Here is a 9,339-nt window from a genome sequence, read left to right on the forward strand (position 1 = left end):
TATATAACGTATAAATATATATATATACATATATATATATAACGCATATATGTATATATAACGTATATATATGCATAACGTATATATATACATAACGTATATATATATATAACGTATATATACATAGCGTATATATATACATATATATATATATATAACGTATACAAATATATATAACGTATACAAATATATTAGTATATATATACTCAAGAGATAAACTTTATATATATGTGTGTAATGTACATGTATGTATATATAACGTATATATATATAACATATATATAATGTATATATAAATATATATATATATAACGTATATATACATATATATATAAATATACATATCTATATAATATATATATAAATATATATGTATATATATATGTATGCATATATATAACGTATATATATATATAAATATGTATATATACGTGTATATATATATACTCAAAGATATAAACTTTTATATCTATATATAGACTTATATATACAGACATATATTTAGACTTTATATATATATATATATATACACACTTTATATACATATACTTTATATATATATATACTTTGTATATATATACTTTGTATATATATATATACTTTGTATATATGTATATATATATACTTTGTATATATGTATATATATACACTTTATATATATATGTATATATACTTTATATATATGTATATATATACTTTATATATATGTATATATATACTTTATATATATATATACTTTATATATATATATATATACTTTATATATATGTATATATATACTTTATATATGTATATATATACTTTATATATATATACTTTATATATATATACTTTATATATATGTATATATATACTTTATATATATATATACTTTATATATATATACTTTATATATATATATACTTTATATATATATACTTTATATATATACATATATATATATATATATATATATATATATATATATATATATATATATATATATATATATATGTATTTTTTTAACAATCAATTTTAATACCTTTTAAATGGTATTTTATTGATAATTGTACCAATATTAACTTCGGTTTAGCTCGATGAGAATTCAGAGCAATATAATTTATATAATCAGAAAAACAACACCTTTTATTTATTAGTACACAATTTTTGTTTTTATTATTTTTTAAGACATGTTATTATATATTGACTGTAACTAATTTGATTTTAATTGTCTCTGAAGAGAACGGTAAATAATGAAGATTCGGTATGCTATAATTAAAACAACCGTTTGTCTTTTTACCCTTCGAAACAGCTGTCAGACTAAGGAGGAAAAAATATATAATAACATGTCTTAAAAAATAATAAAAACAAAAATTGTGTACTAATAAATAAAAGGTGTTGTTTTTCTGATTATATAAATTATATATATATATATATATATATATATATATATATATATATATATATATATATATATATATATATAATCTTTGAATTAATATAAAGTTAGATGCCTTAGAAAAAAAATTAAATATAACTATTTTCTTAATTAAAATGAAGTCCAAATAATTACCACAAAAAATTGAAGAAAATTATTGTCAGATTAATTTCCTTAAAAATGTAGTACAAACGATGTCGACGAAATATTATTAAAAAAAGGATTGTATATTTTTATATAATATATATTTAATTAAATTATATAAACATTTATTGTATCCACAGATTAACATATGTTTCGATATTGAAGCCCCGACAAGACATATAAATGTTGAAACGCCAATTTATCCAATTTGATTTTATTTATGAAAGCTTTACTTATGTGTTGAGCGTTTTTGAATGAAAAAACATTGTTTTTTTTTTTATTCAAAATTTATGTTACGGACCGGTATGAAGCTGAGTCGGGGTAGATGTCCCCTGCTAAGAATCTTATGACTCTAGGTCAGCGCTTCGCTTTACCGCTTCGTTGTCCGTAACACAATATAAAAATGAAAATAAAATAATGACAAGTAAAGTGTCATCCACGATTTGTGACCTATTTGACACGTTTTCTGAGGTTCTCATTAGCACATTTTGTTCGGAACGATTCAAACTCAAAGCAAGAATGACACAACGCTAGAACCTTAAAACACGAATTTTATTCAACATCCTTAAATTTAATAACACACCGCAATAGGTTGGGGTGAGGTCGGATGACTTGCACTTAAATTACTTATGTATATAAAGCTAAACGTCTGTGTGTGTGTGTGTGTGTGTGTGTGTGTGTGTGTGTGTGTGTGTGTGTGGTCACGAATAGGCTCCTATATGGTTGACTATTATAAAAAACTGATCACACATAATGATAGAAGATGTATCGAGACATAATGATAGAAGATGTATCGAGACACAGGAATTGGTATGATTCATTAAAATTGTGGGGTCTGTGTACGCGCCCGGTCCAAAAAGTATGGAAATAAAAAATTTCAAAATTTAAAAAAAAACGTTTACTAATGTTTTTGATATAGATGTATATAATAATTCTTTGATAAGTATGTTTTAACTTAAATAGGGATGGTATAATAAAATTGTGGGGTCTGCATTCGCGCCTGGCCTCAGTAGAATGGAAATAGGCACAAACTTTAATAAAGACTTTTAATATCTATCTGTCTAAGTATAATTTGATAATTATGTTTCAGTTTGAAGAAATATGGTATAATAAAATTATTGGGTGTTCGTTCGCGCCTGACCTCCATTGAATGGAAATATGTCACAAAGTTTAACAAGGTTTTTTAATATAGATCCACATAATATTGTGATAAGTGTTTCAGTGTGAACAGTTATGGTTTAATAAATTATGGGGTTTATTTTTACTTTCATCATATTTTGCTTTGGTTTTGATACCCCCAAATTCGAAGCTATCTCTTTACAACCCTTCCTTTTCATAACCTATCATACTTTCATAAATCAGAGTCCATTTTCTGTAGGCTGTTTTTGAACCTAGTCAACGACGGGTACTTTTGCTAGTATATATATATATATATATATGTATATATATATATATATATATATATATATATATATATATATATATATACTGTATTTACATAAAGAATATATATATATATATATTATATGACTGTATTTACATAAAGAATATATATATATATATATATATATATATATATATATATATATATATAAATAAATATATATATTCTTTATGTAAATACAGTCATCTTGCTATGATATGCACACGATTTCCATAATATTAGATATCATCAGGCAAGAAAAATTAAGGGGCAAAAATTAAAAAGGTTCCAACCCTTTTCAAATTTTGAGGAGAAAAAAATTGCCAAAAGAACCCTAATTTTTTCCCATTGTCAGTCATGTCAAAATTTTAAAAGGCCTGGAACCTTTTTAATTTTTGCACCTTAATTTTTCTTGCCTGATGATATCTAATATGATGGAAACGGTCTGCACATTGTAGCAAGATATGACTGTATTTATATAAAGAATAAAAAAATATAATTAACTCTTTTTGATTGAGTGCTATCAATGTCCCTTGTTGAAATTCAGTTATTTTTAATTTTTGGATATCCTCATACTTGAAAGATATATATAATCACATAAATTAATATAAGGTATAATTTTATGTGTAAATTTTCAGTATTTACTTCAACAGTGCTCAATACATAAGTAGAGCTAGGTAGTATTTTTGTCCTGTAAGTGCCTGACTGATTAGGATAGGCACGGTTACAACTAAGAAGCTGATTGGTTAACTAGCAAATTCAATACCATGTGTTCATATAAAAATGTGCGTTAACCACAACTTTTCACAAAAGCCTGATGAATTCTCACGAGGATGAAACGCAGAATATTCTGTGTAGTTTAATTGCCATATACAAGATATTTTCATAACTTACTATATATATATATATATATATATATATATATATATATATATATATATATTTATATATTTATATATTACACACATCCTAATTGTGGCTGTAGTAGTCTAGTAAAACAGGCTACAGCCTTACTTTGTCTAAAAATCAAATACATGCAAGTTTTAATCAACAAGAAATGTTTCAGGACGATATCTTTCGAAAGGCTCCAAGACAGATTTCACCTAAACTACTAAGAAAAAAAACAAAACAAAACAAAAACTCCTTATAAGTCTCTATTCTCCATTTATTGGATGATATAGATAGCAACATTCACAGGCAACACGAATTGGAATAAGTACATTGAGGACATTGCTAAGGCTACTGCAAAGGTAGGCTCCCTCTACCATGCTAGAAAATCACTCAGAGAGTATTCTATATCTTTACAAAGATACAAAATCAGAAAAGAATCTCAAATCTAATCAGCCCTGCACTACCAAGTTCCAAGCCCTGTGCCTGTTTTAAAAGTATTTTAATGGAATGTGCTCATAATATTTGAACCCCATCTATGTGCATACTACTGACTATCTCTGACAAAAAGCAAAATCCCACTCCTTCACTGTTGAGGTTCCTAAATGCCTGAAAGCATACTTTACTGATTTCTTTCCTTGAACTGCTAAACTTTGGAATGCCCTCCCTGTTTCCTGCTTCCTTGATTGTACTAGCTTGTAGAAGTTCAAATGCAATGCAAACAGACATCTCACTGCTCAACTCCTTACAGTATCCCAAATAGTAACCCCTTACGTTTCAAGTATCAATATGTCTTAGGGTGAAAATGTGTTTAAAAAAAAACTAAAAAAAAAAAAAACTTTGCAAATTTAACTATTTGACTACAAATATAAGCTGCTATTTTTGGTGTGACTAAGAAGCAGATAAGAATTATCATTAAATCAGAGAGAGTAGCAACCCTGGTTGAAGTGAGTTTCCCTAATGATGGAGGTTTGAATAGAGCTGAAAGAGAGAAGCAGACCAAATATCAAGGTCTCATATATGATATGAAAAGAAACTGGAATCTTAGGGAAACTAAAATAGGTAACCATGTGCTAGGGTTAAAGTCCAGGTTTTTTCAGCACAAAAAGCTGGAAAGATAATAAGTATCCTACTTAATTAAAGTTTTTCCCTCAACTGAATGAATTAGCATAAAAAACTGAACATAGATTTCCTTTTTACCATAGTTAGAAGTGACATTATCATTTAAACACCCTACAGCCACCTACCTTGAAAATGCTGTTGTGAAACCTGAAATAGTTATATAGAATAAGTCAGAGAGAGTTGCAACCTTGGTGGAAGTGAGTGTTCCTAATGATGGAGGTCTGAACGGAGCTGAATGGAAGAAACAGACCAAATATCAAGGTCTCATGTATGATATGAAAAGAAACTGGAATCTTAGAGAGATATCAATCATGCCATTAATTATAGACGCCACAGGGCTTATGAAGAAGAACCTGAAGTCCTACCTTACTTATATTCCTAGTGAATCAAGTGCAAAAGAGATCCAGACAATTGTAATTAAGGGAACAACGAGGATACTAAAAAGAGCTCTCGGTTGGTTTCAATAAAAAGCAGGTTAATGTTGGCAGCTGGTTTGGCTGCTCCATGCCCAACGTTACAATCTTCAATGAAAGAAAATGAAAAAAAAAATGAAAATAAATGAAATTATCCTATCAAATATTAGGACGATCCCTTTTTCTTTTTTAGCTTGTGAAAATCTTCAGAAGTCAAGGGTCCTGTCTCTCTTTCTGTGGCTATCACTTAAATTCTATATGAAATACGTAGATATCTGAGTGTCATATTAAAGTTGTCCTTCACTTTTCAAAAGGTTGGTTAATAGAGAACTGAACACCATTAATTTTCCTTTCTTGGCACTTCTGCATTTACCAACCCGCGGTTTCCACAAAGTTTCTCAGGTGTATTCAGTTATTGATGGGAATAACCAGAAGTGGCCAATCGCAAAACGTTAAAACACTACGAAAATATTATAATGATAAATAGGAAAAACATGGAAATATAATAAATAAAATTACAAACATGTAGTAAACCCTACCCTAACCTGCACGATTAGAATCAATTTTTTATTTCTTCCAATTTATAAAAAAAAAAGTAGCCTTCATGGATTCATATTAGCTAAAAACAGAGAGCACATAGATAAAAAAATTGAGGAACGCTCGTTCAACCTTTTCCGGTTATTTCTGTCAGCTGCCAAGTGAGCCCGAGCTAACTTTGTGGAAATCATGGGTTGGTAAATGCAGAAGCATCAATTATGTTATGGTATATCTTTTTAGTGTTGGCTTGGTCTTACCGGATTCCAAGACAAGAATTCATCTAGTCTGGTGGAATATCCAGCTAAGTCCTTTAACTTGAACCAACATCACTTGGAGCAGATGCACCTTTCTGTTTATAAGTTATTGTGGATTAGCCATACCAAGAGATCTTATTTTGACTTTGAATATTATGTTAATTTTGAATATTTAGTCAAGGTTTACTTGTAAGGTGAAGTGTCCTTATGTCAGGTTGCTCTGTAAAGACAGACCGTGTGTGAGGGTGGGTGGTTGCTAGTAAACGTTGGATGTACTTTTTTTCTCTAAAATTGACTGCCTACTTCCTGTTTTGCTTTCAATAGATACATAGATGCAATTTAAATGAGCCGAAGTCTAACATTCAATTTTAGAAAATTTAATGACAAAAAAAAAAATTATGCGTTCTATTAATCTACTCATTCCTACGTTTTCAGTGCCCCCCTCCCTACTACGCGAGTGGGTCGGGGGCATGTATATGGTGTGTGTGTGTGTGTGTGTGTTGGATACAAAAAACATCTTGACTCAAGTCGTAACATGTATGTATTTTAGGTATGTCCTTATAAATAAAAATATATACTTTATAAATGACTCCATTTTTCCCCCTTTAGTGGGTCGGGGGCATGTATATGGTGTGTGTGTGTGTGTGTGTGTGTGTGTGTGTGTGTGTGTGTGTGTGTGTGTGTGTGTTGGATACAAAAAACATCTTGACTCAAGTCGTTTTAGGTATGTCCTTATAAATAAAAATATATACTTTATAAATGACTCCATTTTTTCCCCCTTTATTGAACACTATTATATAAATACAAAACAAATTTCCGTTTTGCTTTCAATTGGTTAAAAAATAATGTCGTTTTTTGATGTTCAACTTCATGCCACAGCCCACTTGAAAATGCTGATCATGTAGTGATAATAGTTGAAATTGCACTAAACTCTAGAGCCAAAACGGAAGAGCCGTTACTCAAAACAACGAGATATTATAAAAAGCCATCAGAGATCTCATCAGAGACGCCCCATGGTGAAATATCTTTTCACTTCCTGCTGAACAGTGCGCACATGAGACCACTAAATGGTTCAAAACAGCAATTGAAGCACATGTTCCCATGCGGAAGTTTTATAGCAAGCCCCACTCTCCCCAATGGTTTACTTCTACTTGTGCAGCCGCCATTGTGCAAAGGCAGCATGTGTACTGCAGATTTAACCGACATAAGTTCAGTTCAAACAGGCAGAAGTATATAGAAGCCAGAAATAACTGTAAGAAAGAAATAGCGACAGCTAAGAGATAATTTACTGAAACCACCAAAAAACGCATCGAAGCACAGAAATTAGGAACCCGTGACTTCTGGAAAATCTACAACAGTGTAGTAAATAATGGGCAATCAACAATTCCCTCACTAACCAACAATCACGAGGTTGTTTGCTCTGCAACTGAGAAGACTAACATGCTCGCCAGTCTGTTTGCCTCAAACTTCACACTGGACCCTGCTAACCACCCCTCCCTGACTTTCCTTTGCAGACAGACACCACACTAGACGATCTGGAAATCACCCCATCTCAGGTGCATACCATCATAAAAAATCTTGACACTGCAAAAGCATGTGGACCTGATCTCATCCCAGCTGTGCTATTAAAAAAGTGCTCTGCCGAAGTAGCGCCGGTTCTCTCCAAACTTTACAACAAATGCCTTAAGGAATCTTGCTTTCCTGCCTGCTGGAAATCTGCTTCTGTGGTACCAGTTTTCAAGAATTCTGGCGAAAGAATTGACCCAGTAAATTACCGCTCAATTAGCCTCCTCCCACTTTTCGCCAAAATATTTGAGTCCATTATTAACCAAGCACTAGTCCATCACCTTACAGATGCTAAACTTCTGACCGACCAACAATAAGGATTTAGGCAAGCCCGTTCCATGGCAGACATCCTAACTGTAATCTCTGAGTGTATATACCATTCACTTGACAAAGCAGGGGAGGGTAGAGCGGTAGCTCTAGATATATCTAAGGCTTTTGACAGGGTATGGCACGAAGATCTTCTCAGGAAAATCAGATCATACGGTATCACTGGAAGAATCTTTAACATAATTAAATCCTTCTAAGATAAGAGAAAAATCCATGTTATCATCACTGGTCATACATCCAAACAATATGATATAAATGCGGGAGTGCCTCAGGGGTCTATCCTTGGACATCTATTATTTCTAATATTAATAAATGACCTCCCTGACAAAATTGTTTGTGAGATGGGTATATATGCTGATGACACCACTCTCTATGACCGACACGACAGGAAAACAAATGAACACATATCTAAAGAAATGACGAAAAGACTAGAGGATGACCTCCGATCTGTAGTGGAATGGGGACATAATGGTTGGTCACATTCAATGCTGCCAAGACTAAACTGGTTTCCTTCAATAATTACAAGAAACCTTCTCTACCACCTATAGCAATGGCCAGTGACTCTTTATCTGAAAGCACATCCTTTAAACTCCTTGGCCTAATGTTCACAGGAAACATGAGTTGGAAAAATTACATTCAGCGCATTGCCAGAAACGCTGCGAAAAAGGTAAGTTCTCTCTACTGTGCTAGAAAGCTATCGCCTGATAGTATCCTATACCTCTATAAGGCCACCATTCGCCCATGTATGGAGTATTGTTGTCATGTTTGGGCTGGTGCATCTGCTACTAGTCTCTCACTGCTAGACAAGGTTCAAAAGAGAGTCGCCAACCTAATAGGTCCTGAACTGTCATCTAAGCTTCAGCCTCTGTCCCATCGACGTAATGTAGCATCCTTCTGCCTGTTCTACAAGTATTTCAATGGTGAATGCTCTGACGAACTGCAAGCACTTGTGCCCCCTCGACGTAAGTACCCCTGACAAACCTGATCAGCAAAATCCCACCCCCTCACAGTTGAGATCCCTAGATGTAGGAGAGCCTTCTACTCCAGTAGTTTCTTCCCCAGAACCACTGGACTTTGGAATTCCCTTCCGAGTTCCTGCTTCCCCAACTGTACTGGCATGCAGAAGTTCAAGTGTAATGTGAACTGACATCTTGCTGCCCAACTCCCCGCATAGTACCCCTGTAGCTCATGTCTTTGATAGTAGCCCCCTACATCAAACTGGCAATGTGCCTTGTTTGGGGTGAAACT

Source organism: Euprymna scolopes, chromosome 43, assembly GCF_053919585.1.
Source record: "Euprymna scolopes isolate OS-2025 chromosome 43, ASM5391958v1, whole genome shotgun sequence".
NCBI lineage: Eukaryota > Metazoa > Mollusca > Cephalopoda > Sepiida > Sepiolidae > Euprymna > Euprymna scolopes.